This window comes from Sus scrofa, chromosome 2, assembly GCF_054392235.1.
Source record: "Sus scrofa isolate SSC_HxYL_T2T_F1_AM1 chromosome 2, Sscrofa_HxYL_maternal_Yorkshire_Landrace_v2.0, whole genome shotgun sequence".
In the NCBI taxonomy this organism is placed as follows: domain Eukaryota; kingdom Metazoa; phylum Chordata; class Mammalia; order Artiodactyla; family Suidae; genus Sus; species Sus scrofa.
Window position 1 is genome coordinate 86,474,559 of NC_139384.1, and position 19,792 is coordinate 86,494,350.

General features: G+C 50.0%; 1 protein-coding gene across 8 annotated transcripts in view; it reads left to right on the forward strand.

Moving 5' to 3' along the window:
* GNG7 (G protein subunit gamma 7) overlaps positions 1-19,792 on the forward strand; it is a 153,938-nt gene that overhangs the window by 96,107 nt on the left and 38,039 nt on the right. Inside the window, exon 3 of one of the 8 annotated variants that reach the window (XM_021084181.2) lies at positions 13,940-14,146. The exons of the other annotated variants lie outside the window; for them this stretch is intronic. The gene's annotated coding sequence lies outside the window, so the exon portion shown is untranslated. The remainder of the gene's footprint in view (positions 1-13,939; positions 14,147-19,792) is intronic. 8 annotated transcript variants of the gene reach the window in all.

Sequence of the window (19,792 nt, forward strand, 5' to 3'; positions counted from 1 at the left end):
TAGCTCTGATTAGACCTCTAGCCTGGGAACTAGCTGTGGGTGTGGCCCTAAAAACCAAAAAAAAAAAAAAAAACCATTTATTTACCCAAAGGTGACCTATGACCTGCAGAGGGGCAGGACCCTCAGCCAAAACCCAGCCTCACCATTGCCAACAGTATGTAGCCTGAACTGTGACATGGCCTCCCAGGACGATGTCACCAAACACAGCTGTCAGAACTGCTTGGCCAGCTCTGATTACCTTTTAAGTAAACCTTCCCTTTTGTGGTTGTTTTTAGATTTACAGACAAGCTGCCAACGGTACAGAGAGTGCCCGTCTCCCTATCACCCGCCCTCCCCCTAGTTGACAACTTACAGCCTTAGTGGGGCCCAACCGTTTAGTTTATTCCGTGGTCACCAGGCCTTCCATTAGCATCCTCTTTTTGTCCCAGGACCCACACAATGACGTCTAGTTATCACGTCTCAGGCTCCTGGGGCTGTGGCTTTCTCAGAGTGTTTCTGATGATCTGAATTGTTTTGAGGACTAGCCAGGGATTGTGTAAAAAGTCCCTCCCTTAGGATCTCTCTGGTGTCCTTCATGGCCAGGCTGGGGCAATGGGTTCGGGCAGAGAGACCCCTGAGGTGAAGGGTCCTCTCACCCAGCACATCTGGGTCACACTGGCTGTGTGACTTAACTGCTTCGATGACCGAAGTCCCTGGCCAGGCCGTGTCCGCCTTCTCTGCCGCAGTGACGACTTGGGGTTGTGTTTGTTTGGATCCAGATGTAGTGTTTATTCTGAGTTTCCACAAGGGCGGGGGAGCATGTGTGAATCCAATCTCCGTTTTCTCCTCCGAGGGAACCGAGGCTCAGCAAAAACCCAGGCGATGTCCAGACTGGGGTTGGCCCCAGACTGGCCATCTCCAAGGCCTGGGTGCTTCTCACCCGCCTGTCTTCCAGCTCCACAGCTCTGTCTTCCCAGCTGGTCCACAGTTTGTAAAGAGGAAAAAAGTGAGGTATTTTTAAGTAGTTTCCCTCCCCCTATTTATGAAAATAATGCTTGCTCATTTGTTTAAAAATTTTTTTTTTTTTCAGAAAACACACAGGTTTAAAGAAAAGACACTGAAAGTCATTCATTTGTACACTTCAAAGGGTGAATTTGAAGTTCCCATCATGGCTCAGCGGTTAACAAATTCGACTAGTATTTTCGAAGACTCGGGTTCAGTCCCTGGCCTTGCTCAGTGGGTCAAGGATCCAGCGTATCCATGAGCTGTAGTGTAGGTCGCAGACTTGGCTCGGTTCCCATGTGGCTGTGGCTGTGGTGTAGGCTGCTGGCAGCTACAGCTTCAATTAGACCCCTAACTTGGGAACCTCCTTGTGCCACATGTGTGAACCCCCCCTCCAAAAAAAAGTAGAAGTTTAGGGATGAACTGGGTGTTTGGGGTTAGTAGATGCAAACTGTTACATTTGGAATGGATAAGCAATGAGTTCCTGCTATATAACACAGGGAATCGTATCCAATCTCCTGGGATAGACCATGATGGAAAAGAATATAAAAAAGAATGTGTGTGTGTCTGTGTATATTTGTATATAGAGAAAGAATCATTTTGCTCTACAGCAGAAATTGGTACAACATTGTAAATCAACTATAATTTTTAAAAATAAATTAAAATAAAATAAATAGAAGTTCACCCACTGTCCCAGTCTGAAGGTCATTGCTGTTAAAGTATGCTCCAGGATGTCTTTTCTAACTGTTTTCAGTGTAATTTTATTTTATTTTACTTCATTTTTAGGGCTGCACCTGTGGCATATGGAAGTTCCCAGGTTAGGGGTTGAATCAGAGTTACAGCTGCCAGCCTACACCACAGCCACAGCAACGCCGAATCCTTAACCCACTGAGCGAGTCCAGGGTTCAAACCCACAACCTCATGGTTGTTAGTCGAAGTCATTTCCATGGCTCTGCAACAGGAACTTCTTCAGCATAATTTTAAACTTACCCAAAATTTGCAAGAATAAGTCAAGGTACTCCTTATACCTTTGATATCAGGTTTGCCAATTGTGTACATCTGCTCCATTTGCTTTGTTATTTTACGTATAACTCTTTCTGTGTATATATGTGTTTGTAGACATGTGTACATGTGTTGCCTAAGTGTACATGTGCACATAGAGAGCGAATACAGAGTTACAGGGTACGTATAGCAGTATGCATAGTTGCGTGGTCATTTATACACATACAGTTGTATATCTATGTAGTTGTTCCTGTGTGAAAGTCCACACATGACTTTGGAACCATTTACGGTTAAGTTGGAGACGTCATGCCCCTTAACCCTAAAATACCTCAGTGGGTTTTTAATAAGAACAAGAACATTCTTTTATGGAATCGCAGGACTGTTAGCAAAATCTGGAAATTTCACACTGACACAGTCTCATCTAAGCCATGATCTGTATCCAAATTCTGTCACCAGCCCCCGTGTTGTCTATCATAGCCATTCCCCGCCCCCCGGCCCCGGCCCAGACCCCTCTGTGCATCCAGGTACCAGGGTTTGTTGGTCTCCTTGGATTAAAGTCCAAAAGTAATGTCTTAGTGAACTATCTATAATTTTTTTTTGTCCGTACCCATGGCATGTGGAAGTTCCCAGACCAGGGATAGAACCCATGCCACAGCAGTGACAATGCTGGATCCTTAACCCAGTGAGCCACCAGAGATGTCCTTCCCTATAATTTTTAGAGGACTAGAGAGTTTTAAATTTTTCATAATGGTCATTGTAGTGGTAATTTTTTGGTTGATTTTTATGTCCATTGTTAACAGTTCATTTTGAAGGTTTTGAGATAATTTGCAGCTTATGAAAGAGGTACAGAAACAGTGAAGAGAAACACTTAACCCAGCTTGCCCCTGGTCAAAATCTCTTCCATAACCACAGAACATTTATCAAAGCTATGAAACCAATCTTGCTGCAGTACTATTGACTAAAGCATAGAACTGATTCAAATGTCACTGGTTTTTCCACTAATGAACTTTCTCCATTGTCCATCCTATCTAGGATCCCACATTCATTAAGTTGGTTTGTTCATCTCTTAGTGATTTCCTGGAGATCTTTATATAACAAGGACCTCAACGTTTTGTTCCTTGCACCTGTGACAAAGTATTTCCCATTTTGCCTTTTTGTTTTGTTGTGATGAATCAGGAAGTCATTGACCAAAGTCCTAATCCAAGCCAGAGATGATGAGCAGGTCTCATAGGACAACATCAGCATCCTGCATTAAAGAGAATTATGGGGGGGAGTTCCCGTCATGGCGCAGTGGTTAACGAGTCCGACTAGGAACCATGAGGTTGCGGGTTCGGTCCCTGCCCTTGCTCAGTGGGTTGACGATCCGGCGTTGCTGTGAGCTGTGGTGTAGGTTGCAGACGGGGCTCTGATCCCGCGTTGTTGTGGCTCTGGTGTAGGCCGGTGGCTGCAGCTCCGATTCAACCCCTAGCCTGGGAACCTCCATATGCTGCGGGAGCGGCCCAAGAAATAGCAACAACGACAACAACAAAAAGACAAAAGACAAAAAAAAAAAAAAAAGAGAATTATGGGAACAAACATCAGGCACCCAGCAGGCCGTAGGCCACAGGCCAGGCCCTGCACAAACTGCTACCATGCACACCTTCCCACCCCCCCCATCCCCCCTAAACATTTGCTGTTCACCTAGCACATGTTGAACAAACAGCCACACATTCTCGTGGGAAAACTGTACTATTTTCCCCCTCAAAGTTGTGCTGGCCATGAGTAGAGCTTCCGAACACACATATGTTGAATGAGGAGGAGTGACTGGGAGGAACCTCGCCAGGCACCTGGGGGGGTAGGGGGGTAGGGCATGTCTTATGGTCTCCCTCCTGAAGGAGAAGAGCTGATGTCCCAAGAATATAGAGCAGGGAGCAGGAAACCTTGTCACTACTGGGCAGGGTGCCAAGCCACTCCCTGGGGATTTGGCTGCAGGTGTGACAGTGCTGCTGCTGTGTTCTGGACACCAAGGATGAGCAGAGGGCCAGTTCTCACCCTCCCACGGTTTGGGAACTGCTCCTCCCCCCCACCCCACCCCACCCCCAGCCCTCCTGGGCGATTTGCAAGTGAGGGAATTGACACCTGGCATCCACCACCACCACCCCACCATTTTGTCACCTTGACTGTCCTTTTTTTGTTGTTTCTCTAGTCTCATTATCAGGAACTTTCTGTCCTTAAAGAAAACTCTCTTGGAAGCGGGAAGGAGGCCAAAGCGCAGATGACTATCAGGCTGGGGTTGCTCAAAGAACCTTCTGACCCAGGGACTGCAGAGACTGTCCTGTGAGATTCACATTGAATCTGCCTCATAGCCTGACCTGGAGCTAAAGAGGGGAGAAGAAAGGCCCTCAAGAACTGGGCAGATGGGCAGAGGTGTCCGGACCAGCCAGGGCTCTCCTGTGCAGACAGGGGTGGAGGTCTCGGGCGGAGGATGGGGGGATACATTCAGCTGTGGTGTTTGGGCCCTCGTCTCCCCACACACGTCCCTCCCACTGCTCCCTTCAAAGTTTGTCACCCATGGATTGAGCCTTTGCTCAGGGCCGGACATTGGGGATGCAAAGATGACTTAAAGTCCCCATGTAGACTGCAGTGGCTAAAGAGGATATGGCTCTAAGACAGTGCCCAGGGAAGAGCAAGCCAGGAAGGCTTCCTGGAGGAGGAGGGAGCCAAGCTGAGTTGGAAGAAAAGGCAGAGCAAAGGCCATTGGCAGGCGGGTGGGTGGGCTTGGGGTAGGGTGAGGGAATCCAAGAGAAGGAGCGTGACCTAAGCTGGGCACTGCAGTGATGAGAAAGTTGGAAACTTCTCTCCGTTTTAGATTCCTTGTTTATAGAATTGGAACTGTGTTCTCTCTCCTGCTGCATGGTCCTTGTCAGCCCAGAGGATGCCACTTGCTGAGCTGCCCAGGGCCACCTAGCACAGCCAGAAGCCTGGGGGCTTAAACAGCAGGGATCTGTCCCCCAAAGCCCTGGAGGCTGGACATCCAAGGTCAGGGTGTCAGCAGTGCGGCTCCTTCTGAGGGAGGCTCTGTCCCATGCTCTCCCGGCTTCTGGGGTGGCTGGCAGCCTGTTATGTCCCTTGGCTTGTAGAAGCATCATCTCGTCTCTGTCTGCATTGTTGTGTGGCCTCTCCTTGTGTGTGGCCATGCCAAATGTCCTCTCTTGCAGGACACCATTCATACTGGACTAGGCCCACCCTCTTCCAGTGTGACTTCCCCTTAACAGTTACACCTGCCGTGACTGTTTCCATTCAGGCTGCTGTTTCTCAGTGCCAGAGACCAGAGGCTAATACACAACAGCATTTATTCCTCACAGTCTGGGGGCTCTAGACCAAGATCAAGGCACCAGCAGATCCGATGTCTGATGAGGGCCAATTCCTGGTTCATATCAGCCATCTTCTCACCCCAGCAGAAGGGCCAGGGCATTCACTCTCTGGTAAGAGTTCCTTTGTAAGGGCGCTGATCCATTCATGAGGGCCCCACCCTCATGACCTAGGCACTTCCCAGAGGCCCTGCCTCCTAATACCCTCATGTTAGGAACACAGGAACTGGGGCGGGGAGCAATTCAACCCCTCACCCCACCCTCACTCATGAAAGCATATATGCAGCGGGGAGTGTTACAGCTCATGAGCTGGGACAGGCCAGGATGGCCTCCAGAGCTCTTTGGGCCTGCAGGACAGTGTTCACACATCCTGGGATCCCAGGCCCCCTGAAGGTCTGAGGTACCACCACCCAGACTCCCTGTGATTCATACCAGCTATTGTAACAGCTTGATTTTAAATATGGGCAATCATTTTTTAAAAATTCTTTTAGGAATTCCCGTTGTGGCTCAGCAGAAATGAGTCTGACTAGCATCCATGAGGATGCAGGTTTGATCCCTGGCTTTGCTTAGTGGATTAAGGATCCAGCTTTGCTGTGAGCTGTGGTGTAGGTCACAGATGCAGCTCAGATCTGGAGTTGCTGTGGCTGTGGTGTAGGCTGGCAGCTGCAGCTCCAATTCGACCCCTAGCGCCAGAACCTCCATGTGCCGTGGGTGCGGCCCTTAAAAAAAAAAAAAAATTATTTTAAAACTGTGTGTGGCCAGCAGAATGATGGTCCCCAAAGACTCCTATGTCCTTATCACCAGAACTGTGGACACGTCACCAAGGAGGTGACCAGGAACAGGCAGAGCTGCCTGTCTCCCCTCGTCACCCTAGACACTTCCAGACTTGCAGGCGTACGCTCCCAAGGCTTCCAGCGGAAGCACTCTTACACTCTGGCCCAGTCCTGCTGTCCACCTCCTGCCCCGCATCCATCCTGTGACTTTCCTGCTTTCCCTTATCCTGGGCGGGCACCTGGCTCCCAGAACCAGCCCCCGTGGCCAGGGTAGGGGTTCAGGTCCCTGCGGGGTTCCAGGTGGGTCACCAGCTGCCCCTTTGTAGACGGGTGACCCGAGACAGTGGTGGAGCTGCTGGGTGTGGCCTCTTTGGCTCTTGTTAACATGACACATGTCAGATGCATCTGGATGGCCACCTTCCGGGCCTCTGTGTCTGGACCTGTCCAGGGATAGGACCCCAGGAGCGAGGGTCCCTCCAGGGCAGGGAGGAGCGGTTTGCATTCTCGGGATGTTTGTCTGTTTAACCGTCCCTCCCAGCCATTTCCTGGCCCCTTGCAGACAGACGGCACTGGCACCCCGCCAGAGCCAGTGGTTTTCCATGCAGGGGGGTCAGTCTGGGTCCACACCCCGACCTGGGATGCAGGAGTCAGGGGTTCCCAGCCCTGCTGCACCCCTTCCCAGCATGTGACTTGGAATTCCTTTAATGCCTGACTCTGTGGACACTGGGGCCAGATGATTCCTAGTGGGAGTGGGGCAGAGATGTTGCTCCATGCCCCCAATGCCCCCTACAGAGAAAGACCTGGGCCCTGATCAGGGCCGAGGGGTTCATAGGTGTGGCGGACAGGTGCTTCTCTGCCCAGGTTCCCTGGATCCTGGAACCGTGGGAGCTGAGGCTGCCCTTGACCAAGCAAAGGACAACAGCCCACCTGCCCTCACCCTGAGTGCAGTTTGTTTTGTTGTTCATATTCTGCCTCCTTCCACCAAGAATCAAGCCTACCATACAGAAAGAGAGTCAAATAGAAAAACACAAATAGCTTTTTTTATTGTATAGGAGGCGAGTCCTCACAGGGCTGCCCTCTGTGCTCAGGTTCCAGGACCCGCTTCTGCAAGTGCCCCAGGCTGGGAAGGGGGTCAGGCTGAACTCTTGCCTCCAGCCGAATCTAAGCACATCTCAGAGCCTCAGAGCCTCACTTCTAAAAGTCTCCACTCTCTGGAGTTCACTGGTGGTTCAGTGGGTTAAGAATCTGATGTTGTCACTGGTGTGGTACAGGTTCAATCCCTGGCCTGGGAACTTTCGTGTGCCATGGATGCAGCCAAAAAAAAAAAAAAATCTGTCTGTGATGTGGTGCTGCTTATGAATACCATATGCTTTCTGTGGGAAAGCCCTGTTTTCTTTTTAAATTTGTTCAAATGTATATATGTAGGCATATATATGTGTTTGTGTGTATACGTGTGTTACATATAAGTTATACTTGTGAGTAATACGTGTAATGGCCAGATCCACTGCTGGAAGGCCCTTCCCCACTTTAGGGCCTACCTGGAGGGCATCCCCACCCCTCGTAGCCCGGCACGGCCACCTCAGGGAACCATGAACCTTCGCTCTGCCTTTTCTCAGCCCAGGGAGATGGTCTCAGGCACATGCTGACCCTTCCAGTATCACATTTTGCATAATGCCCTCTCCCTGAGTGTGGGTAAAGCCTGTGATTTGCTTCTAGCCAGGAGAAGGTGGCAGAGGTGACAGATGTCACACCTGGGAGTGGGTGATGCCCTGTAAAACTGGGATTTGGCAGGCTCTCCACGACACCCTCCCTTGCTGGCCTTGAAGACGTCAGGGGCCACATTCTGAGAGGGTGCATGGAGGGGCCCCGAGGCCAGGACTGAGAGCCCAGAGTGGGGACCCCAGCCCTGCAGCCAGGGGAGGCCAGTTGTAGCAACAACCTGGGGAAGTTAGGAGGCAGGCCCTTCCCCAGTCAAGGTTCTGATAAGAAGACAGCCCCAGGCCTCACCTGGATTAGCCTTTTGGGGCCCAGGACTTAGCTCTGCCCTGACTCCCAAACCCTGTGGTACTAGATAGTGATGATTTGTTACTCAGTATAGCAAATCCACTGACCTAGTACCCAGCCTGCAAGCCTGTGGAGGAGACAGACCGCCAGAGCTTTGCACATGTGCGGGACAGCTGGTGACTGGTGCAGAGTCAGTGAACTCAGAAGAAAAGGGGTGCCAAGTCTCCCCCTTTGCCAGAAGTCTGAGGCTTGCCAGCCACCACTTATAGCCTTCCCCCCCCCCCGCCCCGCCCCCTCCCCCGCTGGTGACCCTGTCCTCCACTGGCTCTGCACACGTCCCGGAGCCGCAGCAGCCCTGCAGGAAGGGGCAGACCCCACCCCGTGCAGATTCCCAGCACCCCACGTGCACACCCGAACGGAGCTCTCTGCCGGAACTGACCCCGGCGTGTTTGTTTTTATTGCCGGCTTCCCAGGCCCGCCCGGGCTGCGTGTCTGCACGTCATCTGAGGCAGTCCTGCCGTGGGTTGGGAAACTCAGTCTCGGAGGCCATCATCCCTGTGACCCCTGCTCTGGGGACATGCATACACGCGACATGTATCCGTGTCTGTGTGTATGTGAGGGCAGCGTCTTCTCTTGGGCTGTTCATCTCTCAGCAGCTTTCCAGATGAATCCCCAGGGGTGGTGTGCACACACACGTGCACACACACACACAAACACACACACAAGATAGAAGCCAACCAGCATATCTTCCCTGGTTCCCTGACAGCTCAGGGGAAAAGGTCCCCTAAAAGCAAAACAAGGTCTGACATCCAAACACTGTCTTTCGTGGGGCCTCCCAGCAGGCCTGTGGGAGGAGCCATGAGCCCATTCAACAGATGAGGGTACTGAGGTTCAGACAAAAATAGGACTTAGGACAGGTATTGACATGGAGAAATTGAAACCCTCATGCACTATTGATGGGAATGGGGCAGTCACTATGGAGAAGAGTCTGGCGATTCCTCAAAGAACTAAACATAGAATTACCACTTTATCTAGCAATTCAACTTCTGGATCAGGGAATGATCCAAAAGGATTGAAATCAGGGGCTGGAAGAGATAACTGGCAAACCTGTAATCACAGCATGTAAATCACAGCAGCATGATTCATAACAGCCAAAAGACGGAAGCAACCCAAATGTCCACGGACGGATGATAGATAAACAAACATAGTCCATCCACACACTGGAATGTTATTCGGCCTTTTTTTTTTTAATTTAATTTAATTTATTTTTTCTGCTGTACAGCATGGGGACCAAGTTACACTTCCATGTATACATTTTTTTCCTCCCTTTGTTCTGTTGCGATATACGTATCTAGACATAGTTCTCAATGCTACACAGGAGGATCTCATTGTAAATCCATTCGAAGAGCAATAGTTTGCATCCAATAACCCCACACTCCCAATCCCCTCCCACTCCCTCCCTCTCCTCCCAGGCAGCCACAAGTCTATTCTCCAAGTCCATGATTTTCTTTTCTGTGGAAATGTTCATTTGTGCTATATATTAGATTCCAGTTATAAGTGATATCATATGGTGTTTGTCTTTGTCTTTCTGACTTATTTCACTCAGTATGAGAGTCTCTAGTTCCATCCATGGTGCTGCAAATGGCATTATGTCATTCTTTTTTAAGGCTGAGTAGTAGTCCATTGTGTGTGTGTGTGTGTGTGTGTGTGTGTGTGTGTGTGTGTGTATATATATATCTATATATCACATCTTCCTAATCCAATCATCTGTTGATGGACCTTTGGGTTGTTTCCATGTATTGCCTGTTGTGAATAGTGCTGCAATGAACATGCAGGTGCATGTGTCTTTTTTAAGGAAACATTTGTCTGGATATATGCCCAAGAGTGGGATTGCGGGGTCATATGGTAGTTCTATGTATAGATTTCTAAGGTATCTCCACACTGTTCTCCATAGCAGCTGTACCAGCTTACATTCCCACCAACAGTGGAGGAGGGTTCCCTTTTCTCCACATCCCCTCCAGCACTTGTTATTTGTGGACTTATTAATGATGGCCATTCTGACTGGTGTGAGGTGGTATCTCATGGTAGTTTTGATTTGCATTTCTCTTATAATCAGGGATGTTGAGCGTTTTTTCATGTGTTTGTTGGCCATCTGTATATCTTCCTTGGAGAACAGCCTATTCAGGTCTTTTGCCCATTTTTCCATTGGGTGACTGGCTTTTTTGCTGTTGTTACTCAGCCTTAAAAAGGGAGAGCATTCTGACACCTGCCTCAGCGTGGATCAACCTTGAGGACGTGATGCTCAGTGAGAGAAGCCAGACAGAGAAGGGCAGAGACTGTCTGACTCCACTCCCAGGGGGTCCCTAGAGGAGTCAGATCCACAGAGACAGGAAGGAGATGGTGGGGCGGGGGCTGCAGGAGGGGAGGGGGAGTCAGTCTCATGGGGACACATGGGGAAAGAAGGGAAAGTCCTGGAGATGGTGGGGATGGTTGCACAGTGTGAATGTGTTTAATGCCACTGAGCTGTGCACTTAAATGGTGAAGATGATGAATATTAAGTTATGTGTATTTTGCCACAATTTGAAAATAAAAAGTCTCACCCTGCACCTGCCTTTCTGGGACGCCAATGCAGGACAGCTGCTTTCCTTCTGACAACCCCCTCTCTGCATGCTTCTGGCTCTGAGCCTTTGCTCAATCCTCTAGCCTCACAGAATTAAATTTTTTAAATTAAATTTAAACTCAAAGCAGGCTTTCCTGGAGAGAAAACTCGAGCTCTGGTGTGGCATACGCCGGCATAGATCCTCAGTGGGCCAGGCTGTAGCGCTTAGCATGTGATGACCAGGTGCAGGTACAGTGAGACCCACCCCACAGAGGTGATGGGTGGACCACAGTGGAGGCGGGGGATGCTGGATGGATTTACTTGGACTCCACCCAGCACAGGTGTGGTGGCTCCTGGCAGACCCAGTTTTGGAGGTGAGGTGAGGCAGCTTCCACCTGGGGATGTCCCTGCTCCTTGGAGCTGCAGAACCCGGCACCTCGGCCTCCTTCCACAGCCAGCCTCTACCTCCCAAGGTCTGTCACGTTCATGCAGTGTTTTTCCAGCTTCTTGCAGACACACAGCCATGGGAGGTGTCTAGATGGTTCTCTGCAGAGAGCGGAGAAGACAGCAGATGTGAGGGGACAGGGCACAGACACGGTGTGTATCTTCCGGTCACGTGCCAGCCCGGCCTCCTCCATCTGCACAGAACCTGACGGGAGAGGGGTACCCAGAGCTGTGACCTGCATGGTGTCCATTCAGTCAGGGAAACCCACTCCCTTTGACCCGACATAATCCCCTCCTAGCACTCTACACATCAGTATGTGGAAATCTGCCCCCTCTTTTTCACTGCTGTGTAGTATTCAGCCTCTTGGGCAGAGACCGAGAGCACATATTTGGGGCTTTGCAGAATTGTGTTGGCTCAGAGAGAATCAGCCTTCTGTATGTAACTGCCAGACTGGGTACCTGGCAGGAGCTGTACCAGTTTAAAGCTCCACCAGCAGAAATGACCACAATAAACCAGTCCACTCGGATAGAAAGTGGATTTGTGCGTGTCACACCTGGGGGGCTCCTGACATCAAGTGAGTGGAGTCCAGGGATACTGGTCCACACCTCACTGCGCCCAGGGCAGGCCCCCCAGAGGATGACCCGCCCCAGTGTCAGCAGCGCCAAGGGGGACTTGGTCTAGTATTATCTCAACAAACTATGTATCACATACGTGCTTTTCTTGCAAGAATTCTAAATGTTACAGTCTGTTTTGTAGCCATTATGAGACCAAATTAGACAGACTTAATTCTGTGTTTAATGGATTCAACCAGGTTTTTCATACTGTGGTTTTTCCCACTGATGAACTGTGTTTGTGTGTGTAATTACGTGTTTGTGTGTGTGTGTGTAAGCTTCCGTTTGTGTGCATGTGTTTGTATGTATGTATAGATGTCTTTGTGTAGGTGTGTAACTCTGTGTGCTTGTATGTGTTGTGTGTGTATATTTGTACGCGTGTTTTCTGTATATGTGTATATTTGTGTATGTATATGTGTATTTGTATGTGATCATCATGTATTTGTGTGTGTGGTATGTGTGTCTATCTGTGTGTATTTGCATCTATATGCAAAAGTGTGTGTGTGGTGTATGTATATGAAGTGTGCATATTTGTATCTGTAGGTGTGTGGATGTGTGTGTGGGTGCATGTGTATTTTTTTTTTTTTTTTTTGTCTTTTTAGGGCCACACCCACGGCATATGGAGATTCCCAGGCTAGGGGTCTAATCGGAGCTGTAGCCGCCAGCCTACACCACAGCCACAGCAACCCAGGATCCGTGCTGAGTCTTCGACCCACATCACAGCTCACAGCAACTCCGGATCCTTAACCCACTGAACAAGGCCAGGGATCGAACCTGCAACCTCATGGTTCCTAGTCGGATTCATTAACAACTGAGCCACAACGGAAACGCATGTGTATTTTTATGTGTGTGTATGTGAGGTGTGTATGTATTCGAATGTGTAGGTGAGTATATGTGTGTATGTATGTGGACCACAGTGGAGGCGGTGTGTATGTATGTGTGTGTTTGTGTATTTGTATGTGTGGAGGTATGTGTGTATGTGTGTGCATTTGTATGTGTGGCTGTGTTTGTATATGTGCGTATTTGTATGTGGAGGTGTGCGTATGTGTGTAGATGTGTTAGTGTGTGTATATATTGGGTAGGGGTGTCTAAGTCTGTGTGTGTGTTTGTGCACATGACTGTGAGTGTAAAGGGTGTGCATCTGCGTGTATAGACTTGTTCCCCATGTCGACACCCGGCCGTGAGGGCCATTCCCAGGCGGGCTCTATGGATGCAGGCCTCCCAGCTGCTTCCCTTCACTCTGCATCTGAGCAGCAGCCCCCATGCACCCGGTGTCTCCTGTCACCCGGGCAGATGCTGGCTCCATTCACACTGCGCTCAGGAAGAAGCCTTGGTCTTTGCTCTGGGCCGTCTGCCCCTCTGACCGGAGTGTGGTGGATGGTGGGCATCTCCAGCTGTGTGGCCAGTCACTGTCCCATGCACCCCCTTGGCTGGTGTAGACAACGTGTAAATAAGAGGACACGGGAGACTCCAAAGGAGAAATGAATCTGCAGATGGTAAGGGCACCTCATGTTTTAGGGAAAATCACTGTCAGCATGTAACTGGAATTGATGGAGCTTCCAGACCAGGGGGCAAAAATCATGGCCCATGGTGATTGTGTGTTTTGTAAATAAAGTTTTATCAACACAGGGCCAAGCCCATCCATTCACATGCCCTGCTGTTTCCCTGCTCAGGCCCAGAGAGCTGCTAGGACAGGACTGACTGCCGACCACCTTACAGGCAGCAATGATTCGCCAGCCCTGCTCTATCACCCCTGGTCAGGCCTTTAGCGACAGGGTGGGGTGGGGGTGGAGGATGGGCACAGAGGCCCAACTTCTGGTCCTCTGGGGAGATACCCCCAGTCTCAGGCCCACCTCTTCCCTCCCCACAGCCTACTCTTTGGTTTGGCAGAGGGCCTCCCTGAACTTCAGATCCTCCTCGATCCCTCCCCCACATTGTCAACGACTTAAATTCCTCTCCACCCATCACAGCTTCCATCCATGTCCTTCACATGGTTCTCATCCTGGCTATTGAAAGCCTCTCCTCCCACCTGGTCTCCAGGACTGCTTATCCATGAAGCCCACAAGAGGGCTTTAATTTAAAGAAGAAATCCATGAATATAGTAATCCAGCCCAGATGGTCTCTATCTTTAAACCTATGTTGTCGTTAAGTACATTTAATATTTTTTCATGAAGGGGGACTTCGAAAGTCATAGTGAGACCCTGCTTTTGTCCTTCCACCCTGGACCCATCACTACCGACACAGAAATTTCCTTCAGGCCCAGGAAGAGACCCAAACTCTACATGGATGGCCTGCCCATTTTTGACCACACCTGCCTGGCTCCAGCTATGGATCCTCCATCCACTCTGCTCTGACCACCTGCATCTTTGCCTGAACTCCAGGTACCATCCAGCTAGGGCCTGTCATGGGGCCTCCAGCCAGGGTTTACCCACCCTCAAGCTCTGGGCACGGACATTGTCTACTGTAGGAAGCCTCTCAGACTTTAAAAAAAAATTGAGGAGTTCCCATCGTGGCTCAGTGGTTAATGAATCCGACTAGGAACCAGGAGGTTGCGGGTTCGATCCCTGGCCTTGCTCAGTGGGTTAAGGATCTGGCATTGCCATGAGCTGTGGTGTAGGTCGAAGACGCGGCTCAGATCCCGCGTTGCTGTGGCTCTGGTGTAGGCTGGTGGCTACAGCTCTGATTCAACCCCTAGCCTGGGAACTTCCATATGCCGCGGGAGCAGCCACAGAAATGGCAAAAAGACAAAAAAATAAAAAATAATTGAGGGAGTTCCCATCATGGCGCAGTGGTTAATGAATCCGACTAGGAACCATGAGGTTGCGGGTTCGGTCCCTGCCCTTGCTCAGTGGGTTAACGATCCGGCGTTGCCGTGAGCTGTGGTGTAGGTTGCAGACGCGGCTTGGATCCCACGTTGCTGTGGCTCTGGCGTGGACTGGCAGCTACAGCTCCGATTCGACCCCTAGCCTGGGAACCTCCATATGCTGTGGGAGCGGCCCAAAGAAATAGCAAAAAATAAAAAAATTTAAAAAAAATAATTGAGATATAATTCACATTTCATAAAATTCACCCATTTGGAGAATGCAATTTGGGAGTTCCCACTGTGATGCAATGGGTTAAGAATCTGACTACAGAAGCTCAGGTCACTGCAGAGTCATGGGTTCAATCCCTGGCCTGGCACAGTGGGTTAAGGGATCTGGTATTGCTGCAGCTGCAGCTCAGATGCAATCCCTGGCCCAGAAACTTCCACATGATGCAGTTGCAGCCATAAAAAGTAAATGCGTAAATAAAGTATACAATTCAGTGTTTTCGGTACATTCCCCAAGTTGTGCAATTGTGACAACTATCTCATTCCAGAATATTTTCATCACTCCCAAAATAACCCTGTACCCCATTCCCTCTCCCCAGCCCCTGACAACCAGGAACCCTCTCTCTTTGTCTGTGGATGTGTATGTTCTGGACGTTTCCCATCCATGGAATCCCAACCTGTGTGTCCTTCTGTGTCTGCTTCTCACTGAGCATTGTGGACTCCAGGCCTGTCCACATGGTAGTGGGTGTCAGTGCTTCTCTCCTTTTCAGGCTGAGTGATGCTCTATTATATGCATCTATACAGCACATTTTGTTTATCCATTCACCCATCGATGAACAGTTGGGTCGTGTCTTCTTTTTGCCTAGTATGGATAATACTCCTTTGGACGTTAGGGAACACTTTTCTGTGCAGACATGTGTTTTCATGTCTCTTGGGGACATGCATACCTAGGAGTGGAATGGCAGGGTCAGACGGTATTAAGTTACTGCCGTTCCTTAACCTCAGAGGCTGTTCATCTCTTCAGCTCAGGGTTCTGCAAACTGAAGCCAGGTGGTAGAATCTGGCCCTCTGCTTGTGATTGCAAATAAAGTTTTATTGGGACACAGCATGTTCATTACATGTTGTCTTTGGGGGCTACTAAATTGAGTCTTTGCTGCAGAGACTATGTGGCCACCAAACTGAAATATTTGACCTTTTAGAAAAAAGTGTGTTCATTATGTAGCATTATATGACATACAGTAGTCTATTATGCATCTTAAGAACCCCTCCCTTCCCACCTCCTCCAACTGCCCAGAAAGCTCCCCAAGGGCGGAAATGTAATCTTTTATTTGTTTCCTACCATCATTAAACATTTGGACGCGTTACTCCACCCTCACCATCCGGGAGCACTAAACACGTGGAACTCCTGGGCCTCCCTTTCCTGTGGGTGTGGGCTGGCCTCACGGGGCGGGGTGGGGGGGGTGGGGGGGTGGTCCTCACCCTGGCTGCCCAGAGCAGTCGCCTGGGGCCTCTCCAGTGGGCCACACCCAGACCACTGCCTGAGTGCTCCAGGTCAACTGCAGCATCCCCCCAGGGGATTCCAGGGTTTGGGAACCTTGGGCTAAGGGGTTCCTAATCCCAAATGTCTGTAGTTCTGGTCGATTTAATCCTGGATGCAGGGAACCAACCAATGCCTTTCTCCCATACCAGCAGCTTAGATCTTTTGACCCTGTGAGATTCAGAAGTTGTGTGAGGGTCAGGGCACCCTCTCTGTGTTCCCCCAAGTGCCCAGAGCCCATTGGTCCAGCAGCGGGAGGGGAGCCCTTCCCACTCAAGGTCCCATACCAAAAGACTTTTTTTTTCCCCCTGAGGCTGTTGTAACAAAGGACCACAAGCTGGGTGGCTTCAAGCAGACATTCTCTCACCTGCTGCAGGCCAGAGTCCAGAAGTACACCCTCCATAGGGGGACCCTTCCTGCCTCTTCCAGCTTCTGGGTGGTGTGGGGTCCTGGACTTGTGGCCAGTCACCCCATTCTCTGCCTCATCTTCCTGCGGCCTCTCCCTGTGTGTGTCTGAGCATCAGATCTCTCCCACTTTCTCTTATAAACACACCCGTCATTGGATTTAAGGCCCACCCTGAACCCAGGACAATCTCATCCTAGATCCCTAACATCTTTCAAGTACAAAGACCCTTTGTCCAAAGAAAGCCATGTGCTGAGCTTCAGTGGAGTGGGGACAGGTGGATATTTGGCAGACAGTATCCAACCAGCTGTAACCAGTGGATATTATTTTTGTTGTCGTATAGTTGAAAAGTACCCATACTTAAAATGAGTACAAGACAGTCCTTTCTCAGAACGGTCACCCCCACTTTGCCACCTCTCCTTATTTATTTCTTTTCTTAAATTACTTTATTAATTTCTTCCTGCCATTTCCCCTCCCACGCTAAGTACCACATCGCTGTCTCCTCAATGACTTCTTTTTTGCCCTCATGGAAGCACCTCAAATCCTTCTCAGGCCAGGGAAGGATGTGAGGGGTAGGTAGAAATGTTACAATAAATAAATGTATCAAAACAAGACAGGAACTCCTGAAGCTTACACAATGTTGTATCTCAATATGAATCCATTTTTTTAAAAGTAAGTTGAGTTTCCGCTGTGGCACAGAAAGTTAAGGATCCGGAAGTAAGTTGAGTTTCCCCTGTGGCACAGAAAGTTAAGGATCCGGCCTTATTGCTGCTGTGGCGTGGGTTCAATCCCTGGCCTGGGAGCTTCTGCAAAAATTTCTACTTAAAACGAATCCACTGAAGGGATTCAAAGACATTAACGCAAGAATCCTGGAACAGAAGTTCTCAGTAGAAGAGCAGTGGGAGCAACTCTGCCTCCTAGGAGTCACTGGGCCAAGTCTGGGGACATCTGTGCTTGTTATGACCAGGGGGCTCCTGGCACCGAGGGAGTGGGAGCAGATATACCGTCCTCACACATCTGTGCCCAGGACAGGCCCCCACAGGGTGACCCTGACCCCAGTGTCGTAAATACTGAAAGTGAGGATAGCTTTCAACTGAAAAAAAACACATATAATGTTTATTTGTCATTTTTTTTAAAGAGTCAGCTGTAGGTGTCTCTCCTTGCAGATGTGACAAGTTGGGACACCCCTCGTGTTGGGCCAAGGACAGGCTGAGGGCACAGGAGGCGGGGGCGGGGAGGTGGTGGCAGCCACTCTGGGATGTCACGGGGCACCAGGGTCCTTGCTCTGATGTGAACCTTCCAAATCCGTTGGATTTTTGCTGCAAAGCCCCGTGTGGGTGGAGGGCGTAAGTGCCTGCCCAGGAGCCCAGTTTCGTTCTGAGAAGTAGAATGCAGAGAAACTTCTAAGAGAAACGCCGGAGGAAGGGGATTACCCTCCTGCCTCTGCAGATGAGCTGGTAGAACATCAAAAAGAAGCACTTCCGGTTTCTTTCACTGCCCCGGCAGCTTCCTCTGCTGGGCGATGTGCTCTCAGGCTTTAAAAAAAAAAAGAAAAAGCAGATGATCTATTTTTTAATCTCTCCAGGAGAGGCCTTGGCAGTTGAGCAGCTGAGCTGAGACCAGCCAAGATGAGAACTTAGGCAAGGACACCCCAAGTTGCTGCCACAGGCCGGTCTGGGAGTCCCTGCCTCGGTGTAAGAGTGCTTGTGCAGCAGCCAAGATGAGGTCCCCTGCCTGGCACTGCTGACATTGGCCTGTCATCCTCTCGGGGACCGCCCTGGGCACTGTGGGGTGTGGAGCAGCCTCCCCACCCGCCCCCTTATGAGGCCAGGAATCCCCCAGTATGACAACCACAGATGTCCCCAGACATGACCCAGTGTCCCCAGTGGGGTAGAACTGCCCTGGGAGAGACCCCTTGCCCTAGTGACCCACTCCCTCCCCACACACACTCGTACACATGTGTGAAGATCTCCCCCAACTCCTGCATGGAAAGCAGGGCCTTGCTAATGAAAAAGCAGACTCAAGGAACCAGGGGTTTTGGGATTTTTCTCTGTCTCACTGGTGAGCCACAGAACTACGTGTGTCTCCAGAAGCATCAGGGACCCCGAAGCCAAGTCTGCAAAGCATTCATAACCTGCCTCAGGAGAAAGAAGGGAAATTCAACTTATGACCCATGACAAACACTTAGTGACCATGATGTCCCCAACCACAATCCTGTGTGACCCCAGCCCAGCCACATCTTCCCCAGCCTCCACCATCCACGAAACGAGGATCAAATCCTCAGCTGTAGCCCATGTCAGCCCCAGGACCAAAGACCTTTGCCCTAGAGCCAGGCCCTTGACCCTGGAGCCAGCCAGCTCCTACTGCTAACAATTCAGGTTTAGTTTAGTTTAGTTTTATTTTGTTTGTTTGTTTGTTTTAAAGACTTCAGAAGTTCAAGTCGTGGTGCAGTGGAAAGGACTCCGACTAGGAACCATGAGGTTGAGGGTTCAATCCCTGGCCTTGCTCAGAGGGTTAAGGATCCAGCATTGCCATGAGCTGTGGTGTAGGTCACAGACGTGGCTCAGATCCCGTGTTGCTGTGGCCGTGGTGTAGGCCAGCGGCTTCAGCTCTGATTCGACCCCTAGCCTGGGAACCTCCATGTGCTGTGGGTACGGCCCTCAAAAGACAAAAAAAAAAAAAAAAAAGACTTCATTGCTTAAAAAACACTAACCAAACCACCATCATCTAAGCTTTCAGTGAGTTGTAATCTTTTTGCTTGTGGAGGGTCCTGCCTCTATGTTGATGGGGAGGTTGTGGCAGCTTCTTAAATGGTGAAATTTTTCAACAGTGAAGTCTGCGGAATAGATAGCTTCTTCCTCTCACAGACAGCTTCTCTGTGCTGCTGTCTGACAGCACTTTACCCCCCAGGAAAACTCCCTTCACAAATGGAGTCAGTCCTCCCAAACCCCGGCTCTGCCGTATCAACTAAGCTACGTATATTCTCAGTCGTTGGTTGTCATTTCAACAGTCTGCACAGCATCCTACCGGGGAGGAGATTCCAGCCCCAAAACCACTTCTTGGCATTCAGGGCAGAGCAGCACACTCTTACTGGCGGAATGTGTTGCCACAAACCTGCATGAAGCACAGTAAAATGCAGCGCACCTCTGTGTTATGTTGTATATCCATCATATTTTTCTTATAATCGTTGCTGTAGATTGGTGCCTTCCTCTGCACTGGGCCGTGTTTGTCCCCTTTTGTCCTCACTGTGACCCAGAGAGCAATGCCCTGGGGTCCTT